The following is a 25,716-nucleotide window of genomic DNA, read 5'->3' as shown; positions in this document are numbered from 1 at the left end:
ACAATAAACATTTCTCATTGAAATATGTGGAATGGTATCTGACACTTGAATACTGGAGATCAAAATGATATTGAAATAATTTCCTACCTTCTTAATATAATATTTTGCATGATGGAAATTCTTAAATTTGAAACATTGCATTTAGGTTTAAATGTAAGAGATAAGAGAGGAAGAGACTTGTTTGATGAAAGAGTGCAAGTCACAAAATACTTTCCTGCTCCATGTGGTGCATTTATTTCTAATTAGCTTATTCCATAGAATGCAGGCTTGACATGAGATATCTGTACTATTACCTAGCAGTTTAAATACTCTTAGCATAAGGGATATAACAGATTGCTCAGATAGGAGTAATTACTTTGAATGCAAACACAATTATACACATGTCACTCTTGGAAACCTTTCATGTCTGTTATACCTGCAGCCAATGCCACTGAAGACTTTGGAGAGATTGAGCAAGAACTCACTCTGGATGGAGGACAATCAATCAAAATCTTCACTGGAACTGGAAAGGCTGTTGTAACAGATCAATAAAGGCTACCTGTTGATCTACCACAGCAGAATCACAAGGGCATCTACTCAAAAGTGAATCATGCATATGTAGTAAGCACTGCATGTGTGTATATGCTTATTTAAACACTGCAAATAAACATTAGTCTTGGTTTCATTAATGGATGCACATACATAAGCTGACATTGACCAAGACTCTCTTACTGCTCTATCAGCCTGAAATACTGCGAGAGGAAGAAAAAGAAGTCAAATATTAATGGAAAATGGGATTTTCCTTGCAATAGCCTCAATAAATATGTCGTCTGGGGGAAAAACATAAGTCAGAAATAGAAAGCTTCTATCTCCGATATCAAAGAAAAGAATGTTTGTGTCAAAGCTATTGGAGAAATTGCCATGAATTGTTCATCTGTGTGAAAATATGATCCTTGTAATGCTGCTAAGATCAGCGAGACATGGGATGATATGTTGAATAAGAGCTGGTTGCAGAAGTTAAACATGTCTGTGGGAAGCTTTCATTTACATGTCTGCTCTCCCAGTATCTTGAAAACACTGAGTAGGGGAGGCAGGTGTCAAAAAATTGCTTTTTGAGATGGTTCATTAAAGAATACAAAAATTAAAGTACATTAAGTGTGAATATTAAGGGGAAGGCCTTATGAGTGGCATTCAACCCTTTTCCAGGGTGCAAATTTTTTCCATTTGAACTGTGCCCTGAGTTTGTGACAGTTTGTACTTTTAAACTTCATGTTTTGGCTCTTGCTTCTGCTGTTGCATATGTAGCTCTTCATATGCCCTTTCCTAAAACACTCAGCAAGATGAAGCATGATGAAATATACAATACCTTAAAAACAGAGAATGAGAAAAACACCTTTTTATTAGCCTTATACACAAGTGAAACACCCACTAATTCAGCACCTAATTCTGATGCAGTCCTTGCAGGGGAAGAGATTTCCCTCTGCTCCAGATGCTGCAAGCAGTTATTTAACTGTAAATCTCAAAACAAACTTTTTCATGAGTGAAGTCTTGGGAGCTAGATCCTGTTGGCATTGGCTGTAACAACCCACAGATCTCTCTGGGGAGGCCCAAAGAGGCTGCATATGCTTAACTCAAAGAAATACCTTAAAGGGTAGCAGTCATTTTGTCTACTGCAAAGCACATAAATTAGCTTCCAGTGACTCCTGCACTGAGAACCATGCCAGATCTGCTGTCCCCAAAAGACAAACACCTCAATACTGGTTAAAAAAGGTTAATTGGGCTACACACTGACAATAAGTGAATGTGTACTTGCTGTGGTTTATCACCTTCCTACTTTTGCAGCCAAATAGAATCACTGGTAGACAAGGTGTGTCTAGAGGAAAGTGTTACAGATGATGTGGTAGTTTCTTCCCTCCCCTTTTCAGTATCACCCTGTGATTTATTTTAGGTTGTGTAGGCTCTTGTGGCTCACTGTGCTCTTCGTTGAGCTTTACATAACCCACCTTCAATAGCTCTTTCCATTATCTGCCAGAGACCTGTTTTACAATGGAAATGGTTACTGCAATGGGCTTTCATTGCCAGTATTTTTGTATGCAAAATTCAACTAATGCATTTCTTTCTATGCTTTACTTAGAAGACTTAGCTGGAAAATGTTTAACACGTTCTAAGAATGCAACAGTAGGGCCATTAAAAGAGGATGTTTGAGGTGGAGGACGTTTTTCTTCTTTTCTTTTTAGTAAGAATAATGTAAACTGAAGTGTTCTTACTCAAGGCATGCATGAAAACACAAATAAATCATTTCAGGTGAACATAAATTCTGCTTGAATTGTAAATGACCCTACTAACCAAAATTAGATTGGGGCAGAAGCTTAAGTCGTCTTCTGTACATCTGCTCTTTGGGGCATTTTTCAGGTTCTGGCAAACAAATTTAGACCTGAGCTGCAGAAAAATCTATGGTTTCTAATGCCCTTCTCACAAATCCTCAACTACTCTGTTTTTAAGATGTTTAACTCAAAAAGACTATCAAGGCCTTGGCTGGCTTGGTTTTTTTTTGTTTTTTTTTTTTGGGGGGGGGGGGGACTGGTTTGCACCTATGTGTGCTTGGTTCTTTTCCTATCTAATTTGATTGTCTTTACTGTCAAAAAGCTATTTTTAATCATAGGTTGAAAAACACAGAGAGATGGAGTTGCTGCTTCCCCTTTTGCTCCCTCTTAGCCTCTGGTGGGCATTTACTTATGCAGTGATGTAGGATAAACAGTCCTTCAGACTGAATACTTCTGTTTATTAAATGGAAGCTCAAAATGTAGGATGCATTCTCTACTGAAAGAGGATAGTTTGGGGGGGTGTGGAGAGAACTGTGTTAGCTGTTTTCTTTTTACTTTTGAAAAACAACCAATCAGATCATTGAAACCCCAGATCTAAGTGGCTTTCTCATTCACAAAGTACACTCCAAGAGCTGACTTGCTTTGAAATTGAAAACAGTGTCAGGACCTGTGTCTGCCAGGTCAGCGCAAACTTGCAACAATTCCATTGACTGCAAAGCTGTTAAAATCATATAGATGTGATTAGAAATTGGTCTATAACATGCTTTAATTTCTTAACCATTTCACAGCAGAGATAAATCTCCTGTATCAGTCAATTATTCGCTGTTGCCAGTGTTACCGCTCTGTCAGACACTGATCACATTCCTCCTGATTGCTTCCCTCATCCTAGAGAGATCACTGTACACAATAAAGGCAAAACAACAGATCATCTTTCAGCTGCCTGAAAACTTTAAGGAGAAAATTACCAAAACAATTCCTTCCCAGCTATCCACTTGCTACTTAAAAGAATGAAGCTTCTTAACCAACAGCCTATAAGAATGTTTTATCTGTGGAACAGCAAGTAACTATAGCCAATTCTTTAATTTGGAAATGAGTAGAGAGGACTAAGAAATTAATAGCAGAAAGTACATTGTATAGAACAGCTGAAACCCACATGATTTTTAAACAAATGATGCAGTAATTCTGTAATCATATTTTAAGAGTTACCTACATGCCAGGCAACCATAACTCTACAGAAAAAGGATAGAAAACTCAGTGCAATTAACATTCAAAGTAGCTGCTAATGTGCCCATTTATTTGCAGCTCATGCAACTTCATAATAGAGTTAGCCAGACTAACCTGTTAAGATGTACACCCCTTGTGCCAGCAGAGTTATTAAAACAAACAATACATTTACAGTGCATCTATCTCTCAATCTGCTAAAGCTGAGCAAAACCACATTTGAAGCTCCGAGACTCGCACCCAGCAGTGTCCACTTTAAATAGAAAAATCTCATTGATTGCATGAAACTCAGGTCTCGTTTTTGTCCATCGATTCCCCTGGTGACCTTCTGCAGCATCAAAGCCCAGAGCGAACCCAATCTGACCCCGACTTTATGTGCATTATTATATTGAGAGACAGGAGCTACTTACAGTCCATGCCATTGTCTCCGTAGATATGTAATAAAGTATTCTAGAACTGCTCCTGCAGAGAACACTTCATGCACTCGGCATTTCCTTTTCTCTGTCTCTCACTCTCTCTCCCCTCCAATCTTAAAATTCTTCTCTTTGCTGTGCTGAGTGCCTTTCCCACTCCCCCCTTACAGTGGACAGCTCAAATGAGCAACTTCAGACTTTGACTAATACTCACATAACTCTCAGTAAACAACATCCTTCACACAGATCTATAACTAATAATAATGCTCTTTATTAAGCTCTCCTGTGAAACAATATGTCTAATAAAAGCTGCTCTCCATGCTGTTTTAATTATAATAAATCACCTTCATTATGATGCATACTTCAATATAACATGCCTAATGCTTAGCTACCTAGGATACTACAATAATGAGGACAGAGAGTAGGCACATCTTGGGGAAAGTTATTTACACACACTGAAAAATTCTACAGTACCCTACTGCTTTGCAACATGAATTTCAACAACTTTTATCTTACCTTACCCTTCATGAGATCACAGCTGAGGAAAAAAAACACAGACCTACTTCCTCCCCACCCCCTACCCCCCTCAAAAAAAATGCTGTTTACACAAATAACAGGACCCTGAATACATCCACTAGCATGGAAAAAGAAGTCCTTGCAGTGCAATCATTTCTCTATAAATGTATAAAAGTATTTTACCACCCTGCGCAACAAATCAGTGATGAGACTATAGGCTGTTGTGTGCCGGTACCTAGGGATTTCATGTCAAAGTCAACTTCCTTGGCAATCCCTAGGGAACTGCGCTGTGCACATTCTCATGAAAGGTGTGAAAATCTGATTTTCTAAAATGGATCAGTAATTCTCTATGAAGGGGAAAAGGATCGATAAATCTTTGCTAAGTAGATTGTAAAGGAAAAATTATTCTTTCAGTGACAGTACATTAGGATCCTCCAAACAATCTCAATAAACTAAAGACATAGCATTTCTCCACCAGCTACTTTTGACTTCTGATATATTTTTGTAATCTCAGATCATTCTGCAATGCACACACATTTATATTTGCTAAGCAATGTTCCATGTTGATGCTGATTTATGAGTATGTGCCATTATAATGCTTGGCTGTGAGTAGAAAGAAGAAAATTATTAGCTGCTCGTAACCTGATAGATGTGATACGAGGCAATGTCATTACACCCATGCACACATATATGTTTGTTACTATATAACTCTTTCTCTACCTGCACAAGTAGTCCATGCTCTGGAATACACATGAATATTTACTACACTGTGTGCATTTGTATGATTTTTGTGTTTGATGTGCACACAGATACAGCTACATTTTCCAGACACTGAGGGTTAATTATAACATAGGTAGCAACTTAACTCTGCTAGGTGCTTCGCAGACCTGAAAGGTGCTCAGCCAGTTACTGTAAATGCCAGATGGTGTGTACTAGTTCCTTCAAATCAGATTGCAATGCAGTACTTAAACATGTGATTTCTACATATAAGCAAAAGCAGCACCTGCCTGAAGACAGCAGAACAACACGGCCTACAGCAACAGCCCAAATGTATTGCCAAGTCAGAAGTGGGCTGTGCTTGCAAGCAGAGGAATTCATTTGTCCTTTATACACAATCTCGTTCTCCTGCTGCAAAGAGCAAGAGGATCCTGCCAGAAACGTCTGTAGTGTTGTTTCTGTGGCGGTGGTAATATGCACAGTGTGGGCACTTAAATGTCCATTCCGATCCTAAATGCCAGTGCCAGTATGAAACTTAACATGCTGGGCTGCATTTCTGTTCCTGGCGCTCCCAGCCCAGAAGTATTCTGGGTGGTAATCTTTGAGGGGATACATGCTGAGGAAAGGAAAAAAGAGCTTTGTCCCTCTCCCTAATGCTGAGAAAGCAGGGAGGAGAGGGGGCAGCCTTTGCTGCCCAGAGAAAGCAGCGGTCTGGAGACCACTCTCTCCTGCAAGCAGGTCTTGGTACTAACACAGAAAAATCAAGTCTGAGGAAGTCCAGAGTACCACTACAAACCAAATATGATAGGAAGACATAGGCAGGAAAAATCTTTAGTGCAACACTCAAACTGCTTCATGTTTGATTGAGCCCCCCAAAATGGATGAGGTTTGACCTCTACAGTGCAGTTCTGATTATTTTAAGACATGGAAGTCCAATGGAGCTAGTGACATCCTAAAAACCAAACTGCACAGATGAATAAGATTCCCTGGCATTTTCCAGAAGGTACAACGATGACAGAAGCCATCATTATTTGTACTCAGAAGACCTGACACCTTGTAGGCTTCCACAGTTCATGGAACTTACTTACCCGATTTCCTTAATCCTTTTGGCTTGTCTGTTGTTGGCTCTTATGGGGATTTTTGTTTGTTTTTCTAAACAAGGCAAAACCAAGCAGAGTCCTGGAGAGCAGATGCTGCCCCAGGTCCTAGTTGTGCAGAGGGCATTTAAAGTGTACCTGAAGAGGCTGTTCTATGCTTGAGAGAGTACACTGTTTAAAATTCTTTTCCCCCCCTCTATTGTCTCTACCATTTCCATGTCCACCAGAACAAATGAGACTGAAGTCAACTTACAGACAAAAACTGTATGAGGAGTAACTGATGTGGTATATTGGTTCATGACAAATTTAATTTATATCATCATCACGAATCATGGAATCAACCAGGTTGGAAGAGAGCTCCAAGCTCCTCCAGCCCAACCTAGCACCCAGCCCTAGCCAATCAAACAGACCATGGCACTAAGTGCCCCAGTCAGCTTGGTTTCAACACCTCCAGGCACAGCAACTCCACCACCTCCCTGGGCAGCCCATTCCAATGCCAATCACTCTCTCTAGGAAGAACTTCCTCCTAACATCCAGCCTAGACCTCCCCTGCCACAGCTTGAGACTGTGTCCCCTTGTTCTGTTGCTGGGTGCCTGGCAGCAGAGCCCAACCCCACCCGGCTACAGCCTCCCTTCAGGCAGTTGTAGACAGCAATGAGCTCTGCCCTGAGCCTCCTTTGCTGCAGGCTGCACACCCCCAGCTCCCTCAGCCTCTCCTCACAGGGCTGTGCTCCAGGCCCCTCCCAGCTTTGTCGCCCTCCTGTGGACACCTTCCAGTACCGCAACATCTCTCTTGGATTGAGGAGCCCAGAACGGGACACAGCACTCAAGGTGTGGCCTGACCAGCACTGAGTACAGGGGAAGGAGAACCTCCCTTGTTCTACTGGCCTCACTGTTCCTAATACAGGCCAGGATGCCACTGGCTCTCTTAGCCAGCAGTGTGCCAGGTGGCTCAGCTTCAGTCTACCATCTCCCAGTACCACCAGGTCCCTTTTTCTCTGGCTGCTCTCTAGCCACTCTGTCCTAAAATTAGTTTGTCTTGGACTGACAGGGGGACTGGACTAGATGACCATTGGAGGTCCCTTACAACCAAAACCATTCCATGATTCTAAGAAATACCTGAAAATACTGTATAGGGAGTAAAAAAGGAAGACAGAGGGGAAAAAAGAAGCTCCCTATAGAGAGGCTGTGTCTGGGAGGGAACAGTAGGAGCAGCAGAAGAAAACCAGACCTGGAACAACATTCTGCTTTGAAGTTAACCAATTTCAGCTGTAAGCACATTGAATCAGAGTGAGAAATGGAGCAATGTCATTTGCATATTGTCCCATTAGACATTTTGCAAATGGGCAGCGTGAATCTACAGAACAAAGCCCAGTTAAAAAAGCCAGGTGAGCCTTCTGCTGGTTCATACTAAAGACAAAAAAGAATTAGACAAAGGAGTTGAGTTCAGACATCTTTTCAGCACAGTGTTGCTGTCACCCAGAAATGCTGCAGTGTTTCCTGTAAATTTTAATGATTTCAAGGTGCAGAGTCCAGGAAGAAAAACTTCAGGGTTTCCACCAGTTTCAGGTGATTCTGCACCTTTAACTGCAACTATCGCTTGTTTATGTCATTAACCTCCTGCAGTCACCCCTGGGTTTGGCTGACTAACCATTAATATGCTAGCCCAGTAAACATACCAAGAGAACATATTCATTGCTGAAGCTCATACATGTTTTCAGAACCATATACCTAACTTTGATTTATCTTTCAGTTGATTTATCAGGTGATTTAATTTAAAAATACAAGGAATTTTTAGATGCAAGCAGTAGAGTATCAGGCAGGTCCTCTGGAAAAATGCCTTTTAAAACATCCCTAGAAACTACAGGCCACACCACTGTAAAGCACAGATGTTATTCATATTAGCTGCAGCAGATTTCTGTATGAACATGCTTACATCTGTTGAGGGCTAATTAATAACAGGTTGCAGAGCAGGCCACACCACTGTAGAACACAGATGCCATCCATCTCAGCTCCAGTAGATTTCTCTGTGTACATCTGTGTGACATCTAGGATCCAACTCACATCACTGACATCAGCAGAAGCAGATTTACTGCACTCTGTATTCAGATTTGGGCAGCATGTTCAGAATTTTCATAAGCAGTAACACTCTAATAGAAATGCTATCAGAATACCCATGCTACTTGACAATGAGCACACTGAGCCCTATTTGTGAAAGACTTAAGCCATGGTAAATGAATGCATTTGAGACTGGAAGTCAAATGTCAAAATTATCTTCAAAACCGAAATTTTGGTTAAGGGTTTGCAATTATACCACCAGCTCTACCCCTCCTGCCAAAAAGCTGCCTACTTGGCAGGCAGAAGCAGCTATCCCAGGGCAAAGATAGAGACTTTCAAGAGCTATGACGGAGGAAGAGAAATTCTGCCTTTCCAGAAAGATAAAGACACCAGCTTTGCAGCTGGCTCTTAAAATCTCAAAGTTCTGCCCATGGCCATCCACGACAATTTGGTAGCCCTGCTGAGCTGCAGCCCTAGTTCTAACAAAATAAGCCGAGTGCATTTGAAATAGGAACCAGGTTCACGGTGAACTTTTTTGTCACATAAATGATTTAACTCTACTTAGCTACCCAGTATACCACCACTGTGTTAGAGCAAGGTACAGCATGAGAACAAGCAGGGAATCAAAGTTGGAAGAGTGTGAAACATTAGATATTTTGTTCTAACACTGAGAAGAATGTAAAGGCCACTGGAAAGACATTCTCTGTTCAGCTTTCTCCCTCCTGCTCTTCCTCAACAGAGCAGCAGCATGAACGACTTGGGCAACAAGACTGTTTACCAACCACACCAGAACAGCTGAAATCTATTTTGTTGACCAAAGAAGACAGATGTCTCAAGAGGAAAAAGGCAAGAATATGTTTTTAAATAGCTTTAGAAAGGGATAAAGTTAATTAGTTCTGATGCTAGCAGCCATGCAGTTCATACAAGAAGTGTCTTTGAAGTGCAGAGGGTAGAAGGAGAACAGAGCCAAGCAGCATCACAACACACCTCCACATTACCTCATGCACAAAGTTGACAAGTCTTTTAAATATTAAGGGCCACGTTCTACTCTAATTCCACACATGGAACTCCTATTAGTGTCAGTGGGTGTTTCACACAAAGAGCAGGAATAGAAAACAGCCCTCGGCATCTTTTAGAATTAAAGAAAGAAAGATTTCAATAAGTTTACTTAATCCATCAAACTGGCAGGCTCTAGCATTAGCTTCTGTGATAGTGCTGTCAATGCTTGGTCAAGCCTAAAAACAACCTTCAAGCTTAAGCAAGCCTTGACACAGAGAGGCAGAAGCTCAGGATGGCCACATGTAGGAAATAAATAAACTTTTAAAAGCAAAGAGAATAAAGGATTAAAGGATAAAGAAAATTATTTTCCACTTTTATATCTTTTCTTTTTTTTTTTTTTTTGGGGTGGGGGAATAACTGAAAAAGAAACCCTGAGCTTGGCAGGCTGGGTGGAAAGGCAGACAAGTTTGGGGGTTAGGGTAAGCAGGATGTATAGTGCAGCTGGAAACCCTGCTAAAGGAGTTTTGCCTTGATTTTAGAGTACTGTGGTCACACAAACTTTTTGATCATGCACTAGCTAGTTCCCTTGATGGCCATCAGGAACTACAGAGAAAGACTTTTGTATATATCTTAGTCCATGCAAAGAGTGGATTTATACCCATGCTGTCAGATGCCGAAGTCAGAGTTTTATGATGTGGAGTCTGCAATGGGGGCAAGCACATGACAACTCTGCTAATGCCTTCCCCCACACCCATGTTCCCAGTAGGAACAGTCTCTTGACCACTGGTCCCTGTTTTTTTACATTGAGTTTTTGTTTGTTTTCTTGTCATTTGTTTGGGGGTTTTTTGTTTGGAGAGAACAGGAGCTCCACACACTTGTTAGCCTAGGTTTTTGTTGGGTTGCTGACTACCATTTTGGTGAGTGCCCTTGCTGCTGGTGTACTAGTCCTCTTAAGTTGCAAGCAACCTAACTGTATCAAAAGGTGGCAGAGCCAAATCTGAAATAATAGGTCTCCTTCTCATTGCCATATTTAGCATCCATCTGTCTCAATTATCACTCTGGGCTGCACTGCAGGATTTCTGTAGCAAAGAATCTAACACAGGTGTATGATCTGGCTGACAATTTAGCTAGCCAGGTCTGCTGAAATTGTATAAGACTTACAGGATACATGGCATTAGTAGTCTGACCTTGGTATATAAAAGATTTGAGGCAATTTAAACTGTATTACCGTCACGCAAAGGAGACAATTGGAAGAAAGCAACAGGGTAGAGGTATAGGTAGTTGTTAGACAGCGTTATGCAAGCTTTTTCTCTCCTCCTGGATATACTGATACACTTTATTTATAGCAGTAAAAGAACCTAAGCACAAAGAGCATTTGAAGGCAAAGTTTAAAATGTTACAGGATGATGAGCCCCACAGCCAACTGTATCCAAGAAGTTTGTTCTTCCTTTATTTCTTTCTTCTATCTCAGCATATGGCTGAGGTATTTCCACCCTTTGGTTTAGGCCACGAGCGGTAACAAAGCATAGCAGTCATCATGCTCTACTCCCTTCTAGCTCAGTTGCTCTTTGGGATGAGCTCCCTCTTACTCACTACTGTCTTTCTTCCCTGTACTTACATCAATCTCTCTTTGGATTGCTATTGAGGAAAACCAATTGTCCAGAAGTGGAAATTACATGTAGCTCTGAATGGGGCAGCTTCCCAGTGTTCATTACAATCAATGGAGTCTCTTTCATTGACTTCTGTAAGAGACAGATCAAAGCAAGACCCTTTCTTTAAGGTCCTTCTGAACAAATTTCACCTGAAAATGCCAAGATGCTTCCTGCCAGGAAACCTACAGAGAACTCAGGCAGAACTCTGTTTCCAGTTTCACAACAAATTCGTATTAAGTGAATTGCTTCCTGTGGTTTTCCAGTGTCAGTTCCAATTATGGCTAATGCTGTGTAAACCTTAGGCTTAAAAAAAATACATCCAGAAGAGTAGGGTGAAGGTCAGCATACACCAGAGAAGCACAACAATTTTGGTTTGAATTCCTTTTGGCATAGCGATACTGAAACCTACTTTTGTTTACAGTTCAAGGAAGCAGGAAGGTTACACTGGAAGTGATTTGAAGCAAAGGCACAGCAGAATATCCAGAATGGTAGCAGAGTCACCCTTAAGAACTCCCTCAGTAAGCCACCAAAAAGGCGAACACAAGCACCTGCTAATTCATGTCTGCCGAATGCAGTGGAGGAACTGCACACTTGAGTATCGATGACGCTGCTTCATCAGGGCCTGTATTGGCAAACACTAAGTCCCAGCAGGTTCCAGTGGTATGTGAACCACTGCAAAGTCAAAATACAAATCCACACTAGTAGAAGCTAACACATTCAGACCACTGAGGACTCATCACTAAAATGATCCTCTTCCCTTCACATATGTAGTCCTGTTGAATCCAATGGGTAATCTGGATTCAACAGTTGAGCCAGCAGCGTGCCCAGGTGGCCAACATGGCCAGCAGCATCCTGGCTTGTATTAAAAATGCTGTGGCTAGCAGGAGTAAGGAGGTGATTGTCCCCTTGTACTCAGCTTTGGTGAGGCCACACCTACAGTATTGTGTTCAGTTTTGGGCACCAGGTTACAAGAGAGATGCGGAAGTGCTGGACTACAGAGGAGGGAAATGAAGCTAGGGAAGAGCCTGGAGAATAAATCTTATGAGGTGCGACTGAGGGAGCCAGGGATGGTTAGTGTGAAAAAGAGGAGGCTGAGGGGAGATCTCATTGCTGTCTGCAGCTACCTGAAAAGACCTTGTGGAGAGGCTGCTGCTGCTGGTCTCTTCTCACAGGTAATTGGAGACAGAACAAGGGGGAATGACCTCAAGCTGAGGCTGGGTAGGTTTAGTTTGGACATTAGGAAATAGTTTTCCACAGAGAGTGGTCAGGCACAGGAATGAGCTGCCCAGGGAGGTGGTGCAGTCACCCATCTTGGGTGTGTTTAAGGAGACATTTGGATGTGGTGCTTAGGGATACGATTCAAGGAGAATTTGTAGAGAAGGGTTATAGGTTGGACTTCATGATCCTGAGGGTCTTTTGCAACCTGAATGTTTCTGTGATTCTGTGAGAATTCCCATGAGAGGAGCCTATTCTTGGAAAGAAAGTTTTCCACATGGCTCAGCAGCCCTACTAGATCACAGTAGAAGAGTTTAATCTAGCTAAATTCCTGCCAGGCATAAGCTTCTTAGACAACATTGATGTTTCTCTTTCTCTAGTCTCAAGGGTGGGGAAGAATTAGGGAGAAAAAAAAAAATCAAGTATTTAAGTAAATCATCAGCTTGAACATATACATTAAGTGTATACATCCATAATAAACAAGACTGCCAATAACACATGCAAATTATAACTTGGACTTCTGCAGCATCCCCACGGAGTTAATTTTAGACATGAATGAGTGAAATAACACCACTTAGACCACAGAATTTCTCACGCACCCCCTCCTACACTGTCTTGTCTGGTTTTAATATCTAGAGCTTACACAGTTGCAAACTAGAGTTGTTTAAATGACAACTATTGTTCACTGCATGATACTTGGTGAAATAAATGCTGGAGTATGAAATCCATTAGTGCCACATACACCACACACTGCATTTGCAATGGCTTAGTTCGGGGGGAGGGAAATTCCTCTCCACAGATAAATGCAGCCTTTAAAGTTGGGGCTTTTTCATTATTATTATTATTTTCTCCCAACAAAATATCTATTTTTTGGACCATCTCTGTCTCCTGGTATCCTGAAACTCAATGAAATACCTCAAGGCAAGTATTTCTTCACTATTTCCTGTTGGAACAGTGCAAGAATATTCTCTGTATTATTTGAAGCAAGCAGCAAAGATGGCAAGAACACATTGGGTGACTTAGTTTCCTTGAGGGAAGAGAATTCCAACATATATTTAATATATATTTTTATGCCATATAATTAAAAAAATAGTATCCCAAAGAGAGCAAAAGGCATTGATAAATGCTTGCCATGGAAAAGGGCACATGAAACAAGGAGGACACAGTGAAGTGCAATGGAGCACAGAGGTGAGGTCCTACTGATCTGCTCTCAGACAGCAGCGAGCAGCCAGCTTCAAACTAGGACAGCAGTCCTGTGGCCTTTGCCCGATTTAGCTTCCTGTAGACTATAGCGACTGCAGAGCATGTGCAAACCAAACTAAGCAGTAAGAGAAGCCACACCAAATTCTGTTTCTCTGTGGTCTTCTCCAAGCAGTTCAGAATGCAATTGTGCTACCATCTGATACAAAAATGTTGTCCTGGGTTTCTGCCACTCGTGCAAACTGAATCAAAGACAATTTGGATGAGGATGGTTCCCTTTTGCACTGCTTCGTTTGGTCTGTGATCACAAGCTGAGAGAGAACCAGGCCAATTACGCTGACTACAAACACATTACAAAGAAGCATCATGTGCTTTCAAAAGAGTACAATATTCTTGCTGTATTTATGAATGATCTAGCCTGCCTGCAAAAGAATATTCAAACACAGACAACAAAAGCAGTTCAAGTGCAGCTATACTTTCATTCACACACTGCGCAACTGTGATTACCTCTTTTTCCCTTCATGAACTACTACTCCTCTGAAGTCAATTTGCAAGAGCCTCAGTTTATTAAACAAATCCTCCTCTTCCCATAAAAAAACACTCAAAACAAACCTATCCAGACAAAAGGTCCAGTCTCCCTACTGCTTTGTGATGAGGTGGGGGAAAAACCCTACCAGTTGTCTGCTACATTAGAGAGAAATAACAACTTCAGAGAGCCAGACACATGCTGAAATGTTTCAGTTGAAATCCAACTCTCAGAAAATTTTTAAATGTTTTCAACACATCAGCATGAAGCATCGACCTAGTTGGAATCACTTAGATCTAAAGCAAATGCACTGATTGTTTTCACAGCATGTTTTTCTTCTTCAAGCTGCAACAGGCAGACTGGCAACTGCTGTTTGGAAAGGTTTTCAGCCCCCTGCCTTGGTCTGCTGTAGCCTATGACACGATCAATACCAGGGTTAGAAGGCAGAGAAAGCCAAGGAAAGATTATGAAGATGAGGCGAGTGGCAGAATTGCCTGACAGGATTTGTTCTCTCTCTCACCTTGAGTCTTTTCTGCTGCAAACAAAGATGGAGAATGATCCCAATTCTTTCTTCTAAAGGGGGTAGAGATGGTGGAGAGACTGCATGGTGTGAGCACAAACAGCTCTTGGCGCACTTAAAAACATGTTGCTCAGATACAACCAGAAGGAAGATTCTGCCAGCAGATGTCTTTTTCCTTTGGCAGGGCAAGATGGAAATACTACTAAGGAAATCTTCTCTCTTGTTAATCAGTATGATTATCATGCATGGTGAGAGCAAGTTCACAATGGAATAAAACTCAAGCATTCACCTTTAATCATTTCACCTCAATAGCCTGTGCTATCACCTGTAGGCATTTTTGCCCCAGCCCATCCATTGGGGCCCATAACCTTTCTAACAGTCCCCCTCTCCTTGAATTAGTGCATAATGGAAAAGTCCTGCCTCATTTTGCACTGGACAGGATGTTTTGGATGCCAAGTTATCAAGATTTTAACAGCTTTTAGTTATCTAGGTATCATGTTATCAAATAATTGTTACAGTAACCCAAACAGTTTCAGCATAGTGCAGCTCTTAAGAATTTTTGTGATGAAAGAAAACATTATTTTAAGCCCTTAGTGGAGATGTCATAATGTTCCACTGCTCTATCCAGACACCAGTGTATGGAGATAGGAGACTTCATTCAAATTTACTGCAGTAGTGTGAGCGGGGTTGGAAACAAGCAGTTCAAGGGGTAGATCAGAGAGAAAGAAGGCCCAGCTTGTGCCACTATCTATTCAATTCAGTTAAGGACAGAAAAAACCCAGGAGAAAAGCATATTTGGGCATTAATAGTGTGCAGCAGTCAGAATATTGTTGGAATTCAGTCAATCCAAATTTATATATTAATATGATAAAAGACAAGAAATGGAACAGAGAAGAAAAATTCAGCATTCTTCCCCTCCCCCCCTTCTCCAGTGACATAAATTTTATATAGTTAAGTGCTCTACAGCACAGACAAACTATTTCCTACAGGCTACATAGACTCAAGTTCAGTATGTCACTCCACACAGGATACAGCTCCTGAGACCCATGGCATGGACTTGTGCACACACCACTCCATAGGGATAATGGAATTAACCTCACTGCAGACCTTCTGTTTGTAAAGGGCTGCAGGGGAGGTGGTGGAGTCACCATCCCTGGAGGTGTTCAAGAAAAGACTGGATGGGACACTTAGTGCCATGGTCTGGTTGATTGGACAGGGCTGGGTGCTAGGTTGGACTGGATGATCTTGGAGGTCTCTCCCAACCTGGCTGATTCTAGGATTCTAAGACCTCGACATATAAATGTTAAGATGCCTAATTCAGAGCAGATGAATGTCATCCAAGAAATTCAGCATCAGAAGGCATACAGACACATTGAGAAAAAGTCTAACCATAATTATAGGTTGGATGAGGAAACTTTCTCACTGACAATTAAGGGATTCATTAAAAAAAGTATACCTGGAAAACTGGAATAGTTTCCCTAAATTATGTAGCTGGAGGTGTGCCAGGCAATTCTCACATCAAAATATCTATTTGTACCAAGTTACCCTCCAGTTACCATAAACATGCTGCAGTTTCATGTTGATCTCCCAATCTCATTTATGAGATACATGGAATTATTTAAAAGTAGGAAATATTTGTAACAATTCAAAAACCTTTCAGGTCACATTCCCAAAAAATTAGGGCAAGGGATAATTCCTATCTGTGCAGCAAATATCTTTTTAATCAGATGAAAATGACAAACCTTGGAGGAAAGGGGAAAAAAAAAAACCAAAAAATTTAAACCCCAATATCCAAAAGAAATATCTTTCTCTTCAAAGGAACCGAATCAACATAGCAAGGTCCAGTTATATTATACTTTGGCAGAGCATGTATGAATACATATCTTTTAGTTTGCATAGGTTGTGCAACAGAAAGAGATAAAAGGATGTTGGCTTTTCTGGACAAATGCATGGAGATGCATACCTTAAACAGAAATATCACACAGAAGTAATCAGATTTGAACAACTCAGCATTGAACCCAAAGGTATGTTGAAGTTGATAGAGACAATTACATTCCCATAGCTCAGAGTGCATGAACAGAGGAATACTGCATGAAGCCTGTTATGGGCATTCCCACTCTCATCTTGTTCACCCTATCAGAGATAGCATTAATCCAGCAAAGACCTGCAGAATACTCTGATGCTTAAGGGTGTGAGGAGCGTCACTGACTTCAGCAGGTCTTTTGCCACACAAGCAGGGCTCAAAAATGCTGTTACTAAACCATTGCTGAACCAGATCCTCTTTAGTCTGACTGTATATAATTCAATGTTTGCTGCCATAGTAGCTTTCAAGTGTCACAAGGCCCTAAAACACGTTAATATTAACATATAGCATAAAAGGTTGAAATGCTGTATCAAAGACTGTCATAAATGTGAGATGTAATTAACAGGGGCCTTGTGTTGAACACTTCTGAAGCAGTGAATGGTTACAGTGAGATGTAGGTACTGCTGTAAATTAAAAAGAGCAATAGAGAAAAAAGAAGAAAGATTCATCTTTGGAAGGTGGTGTTCTTTAGACTACTGAGAATAAACAAGCATTCAGGTTTCAAAGCTGTTATAATCTGACTTCCTTCTAGGTACATTATTACTCAACCTGTAGCTTTTCAAAGGTAGGAATTCCTCCCTAATGTCACTTCATCAAGATCCTTCAGAGAAAAAAAACTGGAATTGTTCTGCCCCCAGTACAGGCTTCCTACACCCAGAACTACCACAGATTCTCCACGTAATACCTGTTAATGATCAAGTCCCTGTTAGCTCCAGTGAAGCCAGGATTTTCATCCTTTTTTTTTCCCCCCATAGACTTTTGTAAACAATCTTAATTGAATTTGTAGCTTGACAATACAGTAAAGTTAGATAAATGCCCTGCATTTTATTTATACAAGTAAGTTTCCATTACAGCAATATGCAACAAAGAAGTGCTTGCTGTTGCTGCTTCTCTGCAGTCAGTTCATACTTGTTAAGGGCTTACACATTATTTCCACCAAGGTAAAAACAGGAGGGCTTCAGAAAATGGAAGGACTCAGGTAAACACAGCAGTCCCTCATTAGCAAGGCAATTTTCTCAACTGCAGAGGCAGAGCCCTACTAAAATAGTGATTAATTCTTTACCTTGGGACATGTCCAAAGCACATTGAATCTTGCCACAAACTTCAATAGATTTTTGGATTAGGCTCTAATTAGTATTTACACTTGATCTGACTACACTCATGATAAAGGTCTGTTCAGCAGTATTGATAATGGCATGTTTAGCAGTGCTATCATAACCACAGCCTCACATACTGCCTGTGTTTTCAACAAGGCTCTGTATTAAGGTCAACCAGGAGGAAATTTGCATGTCATTTTATACTCTAGCTCTGTATGTTTCAGTACAGAAGTGGAGGGGGGTTGTTTCATCAGGTTTTTCTAGGGAGCAGCAAATTAAAATATGTGAATGTCTGTTATGAACTTAAAGAAGGGATATGAAGGGAGCCACGTGAATTCCATCTACTGATACTGCTACCTAACCGAAGTGGAGCTGCAATACTGGGAAAACACCTGAGGACAATCTCCTACACTGGAAAGAGCATCGGGTAGAAGCATACAAGAACAGGGGTTTTGGAAGGCAAACTACCTTGTGCTTGAGCACACACCTGTGATCTATTTTCTCAATGAGGTCTATGGTGAAAAAGCAGCCTGTGGAACTGCAGCTGGAGAGACTTTCCTCACTTGCCTATTAGAAGACAATGGAAACCTCCCACAGAACACTGCTGATAGCCTGCCCAAGCTGCACTCTGGATCTGTTGCACTCCTTTAAACTCCACTGGTAACACATCTCTACTTTCATATACACCCTGCCGTGCCCAGTTGCTAGGCTCAGCTACATAGTTCTCCATTTCACCTCACAGTTGGCTGAAGGACTCAGAAGCAGGAGAATGGTGCATTTGTGAAACATTTTGGAATATCTAAGTACACTAAAGAGAGATTTGTTCTGAATTATGCAGACACACTGACATATTACCCAAGATTAAACCCTTTTGATGTAGAAGCCCTCTACAAGAACAAAAAAGCAGTCAGAGTGGATACTAATTGTAGTGAGCCCATCACTCATTTTGTTGAGAAGGAGGTGTGTTAGCAATGCTGTAACCCCATCCTTGATGCAGCACAGCAAAGGACAGATTCTCAAAACACAGTTTTTGCTTGACTCCGATTTCATTTAGCTGAAGAGAAATTTTGCAAGAGGTAGTATGAGATTGGAAATACAAGAATGCATTTGTAAGAATTGACTTTCTCATCTTTGCTACTTAAGTGTCAAAAGCTTTACCAGGCAGTTAAGGAAAGACCTCAGTATAAACCAAGGTGAAACCCATATCCTTGTATGCACCAGCAGGATAATTATTTCTTTGTTCCTCCTTTAAGTAAAAGCTTTCAAAGCTCTCCATTAATGTTCTACTTTTTCATCTGTGAAACATCTTTTCTCTTTCAAGAAAAGATTTCCACCTCTCAAAAAAATTAAGTCTTAGAAATGGTTGGTTTGGGGAATTTTTCAGCCTTCAAACAATAATCACAGGAACAGAATCACAGAAACATCCAGATTGGAAAAGACCTTCAGGATCAAGTCCGACCAATAACCCTGCTCTACGAGGTTCACCTTAACCCATATCTCCAAGCACCACATCCAAATGACCCTTAGACATATCCAGGGTTGGTGACTTGACCACCTCCCTGGGCAGCTCATTCCAGTGTCTGATCACTCTCTCCATGAAAACCTTATTCATAAAGTCCAATCTAACCCTACCCAGCCTCAGCGTGAGACCATTCCCCCTTGTTCTGTCTCCAATTACCTGTGAGAAGAGACCAGCAGCAGCCTCTCCACAATGTCTCTTCAGCTAGTTGTACACAACAATAAGGTCTCCCCACAGCCTCCTCTTAGTCAAACTAAAATGTACAGCAAAGTCAGATACTAACAAGACAATGAATAATAAACTAAACACTTTTTCCAATCCTGAAATGCATGCAGAAAATCAAGCTACATATTTATTGTGGATCTCTGAACTGTATTTCATAAACCTGATTTAGGCAGCACTTCAAAAAGGAATTAGAACCTTCTAATAGTTGTTGCCTAAATATTTCCTGACCAACAGCTTTTTGCAACAGTCTGCAGCTGCTCATAGAGTGAATACACTCCAAGTGCAAGCAGCTTCCTCCAGGGTAACACAGCAAAATTAAACCACATTTTTTCCAACATTGTCCATGCATCCAATAGAGAAAACTCCAGCCCCCCCCCCGCCCCAAAATTAAAACACAATAATTCTGTAAACACAATTTTTAACTTCTAAGAAAACCACAAAAGATTTCAGTCACTTTACCTTACTGATGAAGCCAGTATAAGGGCTTGTTCCACACTCATTGGAGCTAGCAAACTGTCCCAGTTGAAGGTAGAAGAGAATTAATTCTCTTCACTGACTTTACTTTTCTGCTACTTATCTTCTCAGAAGTTGTGCTTCTGCAATTTAACAGCATATTTATGCAGACAGTGCCTGCTTTAGAAGTCTTCACACTCAAAATTTATAGTTAGAACCAAAAGCTGGTTTGTCAGAAGACTCTCACTTAAACTCATTCCTACACTGCCCAAGCTCACAACTAAATCTTGTGTGCTGTGTAGGGCGGTGCAAAAGTAAAAGGCTGCACCTGTGCTGGGCGGTGCAGAAGTAAAGGGCTGCACCTGCACAATTAGGCTCAGGTGGTGCTAAAGTGACCAACAAGGGATTTTGCTAAGGCAGCACAAGGATCAAGCTCTCTTCTTCAGTGGCTGGTGTCAGAGGAGGACTTGATCTGCTCTTTGATCCTGACCTGTGTGTTTCTTAATCCGGACCTGTATGTTTCTTAATCCAGCTCCAGAATCCAGCCTCTGAACTCATTTCTTGTGTGTTGGAGACTCCCGTTTGGGACTTCCCCCATGCCTGTCCACAGCATCAGTGATGATGCTGACATAATTGCCACAGTGGTGGTGGTCAGGCGATTGGGTTCAACACAGTTTTTGTATGTACTTAATTTTATTGTAATTTTTCATTAAACCTCTTGTAGTTTTCTTTTCCCACCCATAAGTCTCTCTCCTTTATTCCTTTTCTCTTCCTCTTTGAGAAGGGAGAGGGGTTAATTGAAAGCACCTGTTGCTTGTTTAGTGGCCAGCCCAGTCCTAACCCTTGGCATAAACAAATACACCAAGGCACATCAGAAACTGATTATGAAGTTTTGTGAGGAGTGACCAAATAAATGCTGTCCTGGATTTCATATTGTTATTTGCAGCTTCCTAGGGTATTTTCTACAGAAATGGATGCAAGTACCTACCTGGGTCTATTTCTGTACCATTTTAAGAAGTGGGCTTCAGTACAGGGTCAGTTACAACAAGATGGAAACCTGAAGAGGAGCTGTGTAGCAGATGAAAGTGTGAGAGTGGGCCCCAAAATATGTACTTTATTCTTCTAGCCTAACTGATGCCTGAAACAGCTGCAGACGAAGTGAGCATCCAAGAAGGCATTTTCCAAGCAGAAGCTGATCCAAAACAGAAGGATGATGAGCAAAGACCAAAGTGTCTTTTAGACAAGCATTTTCAAAAGAATCATTAAATCAGTTTGTTGAAGAAAGGCAACTAGGTACTAACAGAGCACCTCTGAATCTAAGTCACTTCTCAGGACAGCTTCACAGACTTGTTCTTGGGTTTGCATTCATTATCTGAAACATTGTAGGCCCCAGTTTGACACCAGACAATTCCAACCTTTGGTTAAAGCATGAAAGTGAAATTTAAGAGATATCAGCATTGATGGTGGTAATAGCTGAACATTTTGCAAAGTATCAGTAAAGAACAGGAAAGTGATGGCATCAAGCCCTGGTTTTAAGCTGATATCAGTTGTTACTGCACCACCACTACCACAAGAATGCTTTGCTGACTCTTGGTAAAATTGGACCCATCTGGGCAGATGCTGAATGGATACAGGTGGAAAGAAAGGATATAACATGGGTGTAGTTTTATTACTCCCAGTCTTCCTGTACAGAACTGTTTCTCACAGCTTTCTGCCACAGCCTAATGCTAGCTACTTGTCCTAATCTTTCAATCTGAGTGAGTTCTTATTGCCACCAGCTCAATATATAAAACTGTAACAAATCTATTAAAAAATAACTCTGAAATTTTCAGCCTTATCAAAACATGTTTTCTCTAGCTGCCATGCCCTCCTTCCACCCTGCATCTCCCCCTTTCTTCTAATCTCCTGCCTTTCTCACATCTCCATGTTGGCAGGTACTCCTTTCTCTTTTCATGTGACTCTGCCCCACGTAAGTGGTTTATAGTTACTATCCCTGCCCTGGAGGTGTTCAAGAAAAGACTCGATGAGACACTTAATGCTGTGGACTTGTTGATTGGATAGGGCTGGGTGATAGGTTGGACTGGATGAGCTTGGAGGTCTCTTCCAATCTGGTTGATTCTATGACTCTATGCTAGCTGCCTATTCCCAGTTTTCCTTCAGCATGATGGCCTGTTCTTTCTACACCATGCATTAGGATATTGTCACTATTGCAAATAATGCTGAAGAAAAAGCTAAATAAGCTTCAGAAATTATCCCCTCCTATCACAGATAAAACTGGTGGAATAATATAGGAATTAAAGTGACTTCAAGCTGCTGAAAGTAGTGATTATATCTGTTCAAATGATAATCCAGTGTTGTTTCTCCATAGTAACCTGAAGCTTTCACTTTGCAGTAAAGGAACTGTGTTAAACACTTGAAGTGCAAAAGCACTTGGCTTTGTGATGCTTCCTATTTACACATTGTAAATGACTAATTGAGGCTGCAGAGAATTAAAAGCCAAGGATCATCTATCATAGGAGTTTCATGTGTTTATTTGTATAGAGATCCAAAAATTCTAGATGTCAGTCACTGTTGTAGCAAACCCACTAGAGAAATTGATGGGTTTTGTCTGTTGAAAAGAGTGGTGGCAGGATTGCTGGGAGTGTGTTCATTCAAAGTGAAAATTCACCTATGTAAAAGCCACTAATCCTACCATTCATAGGAAAAAGGGAATTAAAACAATCTCTTTCAGTCTGGCATTTTGTAAGCAGCACAATTTGAGTGCTTCATTCAAAGTTACTTTTTCTTTAAAAATTCACTTTCTCTTTTCTTTTCCTTTTTTTAATCTTTAAAAAAAAATATGCAAATCCAAACCTCCAAACATTTAAAAGCTTTCCTGGAATTTGGCTCAGAATATATATATATATGTCTCTCTGTGTGTGTAGGTTTATCTATATATACATATGTGTGTGTATGTATACATACATACATACACAAAACTTTCTGCCCTTTTTAGGAAGCCAAAAATCATTATATAAGAATATATATTCTTCATACATAAGTATATAATATTAAAATGCTACCTATTTTGTCCAATATTGCATAGGAAGATAAGTGGAAGTGTGGAATAACTGAGGTCACAGTAATGGAATCCAAATTTGTGTGGCATAGGTGGTTGTTGACATAATTAAATGATGTATTATTATATGTATTTACAGAGAAAACAACTTATGACTGTAAAGAGACTTAATTTGAATTTTGTGGCTTAACAATGCGAATAAAAAATGTCACATTTGAAGTGTGTGCCTGCATATTTTTTAGAGGAAAACTGAGAGGCTTTGCCAATTGGATTTGACAGCAGAAATTTCTGCCCCGTAGGTTTTCATAGAATTATAAAATCAACCAGGTTGGAAGAGACCTCCAAGATCATCCAGTACAACCTAGCACCCAGCCCTAGCCAAGCAACCAGACCATGGCACTAAGTGCCTCATCTAGTCTTTTCTTGAACACCTCCAGGGACGGCAACTCCACCACCTCCCTGGGCAGCCCATTCCAATGCCAATCACTCTCATGGGCAAGAACTTCCTCCTGACATCCAGCCTAGACCTTCCCTGGCACAACTTGAGACTCTGTCTGCTTGTTCTGCAGAAATACTCTGATATCTCTAAGAGAAGAAGATATTAGCTTAACATGGATCAAGAAGGACTCTTTTTGCCACAAAGAAAAACTTTCTAACAGTGTATGCCAGGGCAGGCACAGTTAAACTCAACAGGTAGCATAAAGGTACTGTGGAATTGGTGCTGCTGGATGTTTTCAGCAAGCACTTAGACAAATGCCTGTCAGATGTGACTCAGAGAGGCTGATCCTGTTTATGTACAGATGACTTTCTGAGATTCCTTTCACACCTTTATTTTCTGTGAATCTTTATGGGATGGAGCTGTTTAGAGTTGCTAAGTAAACATGTGCCAGCTACACTTCTCAAAAGCTTGGAACAGAATCAAACATGAGTGGATTGTCACAGGATACCAGAAGAGACATCCCAGACACAATGTGGAGTTCCTCACCAAATTCAGAGATTTACTTTCAAATGTGGGATGCCTTAAAATGAGAAAAGCTATCTCCTATTTCCCTATCCCTCTCAGGAACTGCTGGGAACTATTTCAGATGAAATTCTCTTAAAAATGTTCAGGAAGAGGTAGGGTGGAAATGCTAACAACAGCAGCAGCAAAGGTCTTAAGATAGGAAATACAGGGCTACTTCAATTATAGAAAGTTCTACAAGCCCTGCCAATATTTTTCCCTTGGGCTCTCACAACACCGGGAAGCAACGAGAGAAATATCCCACTCCCTGCACAGAATCCCTTAAGCCTCCTATGTGCCTGTTTAAAAGGGATTATGAAAGAAAATGGAGTAGGAATCTTCTCAAAATTTCAAAGGAAACTCTTAGGTCAAGCTTAGAATTGCTATTTTAATACTTTTCCCTCATGTCTGGCTAAATTTTAAGATGCTTTCCACTAACATAACTGCCATTCTTTGTTTCACTGCTTCTCTCTTTGTTTGCTGTTTGCAGTGACCCTTTGACTTGGAGTGGAAGAATTCATCTGACCATATGAAGTGTAGAAAGAAGGAATTTAGCTGACATTAGTTCCTATGAAATTCATTTGTTTTCTTTTTCATTAATCCAGGTGTACTAACTGAATAAATGCCCAAGAAACATAGATCTTCATCAAATGTCTCAGCAACACTGCAGCCCATGGAGGTAAAAAGGGGGGAAAAGAAAAGATAAATAGATTAAGTCCTTTGTTTTCAGCATGATCCTTTTAAAAACATCCAACCCTGGACTGATTTAGCAAGCAGGCTTTATTTTGGTTTGGTTGTGTTGTCAGGTTCTGTCTACAGCGGACTGACTGGTGCTCACTTTCCTCCCTTTCATGGTTTAATTCCTACTGGCAGAAGTGGCTGGTAAAACAGGATTGAGCCCTTTCACCTTGTCTGCCTCTTGCTTCAGAATGGATGGTAATGAACTCTGTAGCTAAATCAGGCTTAGTGTTTCCTCTCTTCCCCAAGTCGGATTTCTCCCTATCCCTTTTTCATTTTCACCTGAAAAAGCAGAAATTCCACCTGTTTGGATCTGATTGCTATTTACCCTAAAGTGGGCTTCTACCATTCTGGAAATATAGAAAAGCTTTGAAGCAGACACTCTTACACCCACTTTACAGCTGCTTTGTACTACCAGATGGGACAAAGAAGTCTCAGCAAAGAGTGGAATCAGGTTACTATCTCCAGGATCTGAGCTTCTCAAAACAAAAAAAGAATAAAACACCACAAACATTAAACCATGAAATGATAGCAGTTATTTCAAATAAATTTGCTGGGTTTAGGTACCCATTTGAGCCTCCACTTCTCCAGAATTAAGGGAAGTTACATGAGAAATTTTAAACTTTGCATTGCAAGACTAACTGGGGAAAAATAAATCAGTTTGGAGACAAGTATAATCAGTAGTAGTCAGGGTGGAGCACACTGGACTCGGTTCTAGTGGCCTATTTTGCTTTGTGTGCTTTCTTGCTGGCTAACTTGGGAGTCACATCACACAGTTCATAATTCATCAAGCATTGTGGACTACACTGTTAAATTTACTCATCCAAGGACTTCTGCATCTAGTGGAACAACCCTAAAAGCTGCTGATGATCATGTTTATCTAATTGTAGCTCTTCTTAGCTCCACAGAGTTAATTGTGATGAACCCTGGTAAGCATCAGATCAAAAAGAGATCCCAACAATACACCCTGGGCATCCTCATTTTCAGCATCTGTCTGAGGTTTGGTATGCTTTTATTTTCTTAGGAAAATATGAGGCTACATTGAAGGTTTGGGGGTTTAGTTTGGTTTTCTTGGTTTGGTTTGTTTGTTGTTGGTTTTTTCCATT

General features: G+C 40.8%; 1 protein-coding gene across 3 annotated transcripts in view; it reads right to left on the bottom strand.

The window, feature by feature from the left end:
- The window catches only part of POU6F2 (POU class 6 homeobox 2), a 303,523-nt gene extending 283,199 nt beyond the window's left edge, over positions 1 to 20,324 (bottom strand). For 2 of the 3 annotated variants that reach the window (XR_010308035.1, XM_064169525.1), the window contains exon 1: positions 19,821 to 20,324. The gene's annotated coding sequence lies outside the window, so the exon portion shown is untranslated. The remainder of the gene's footprint in view (positions 1 to 19,820) is intronic. The other variant, XM_064169526.1, reaches the window with a different exon arrangement.
- Positions 20,325 to 25,716: the final 5,392 nt, after the last annotated feature.

Source organism: Pogoniulus pusillus, chromosome 32 (genome assembly GCF_015220805.1).
Source record: "Pogoniulus pusillus isolate bPogPus1 chromosome 32, bPogPus1.pri, whole genome shotgun sequence".
Taxonomy (NCBI): Eukaryota; Metazoa; Chordata; class Aves; order Piciformes; family Lybiidae; genus Pogoniulus; species Pogoniulus pusillus.
This window is presented reverse-complemented; position numbering and strand designations above follow the sequence as displayed.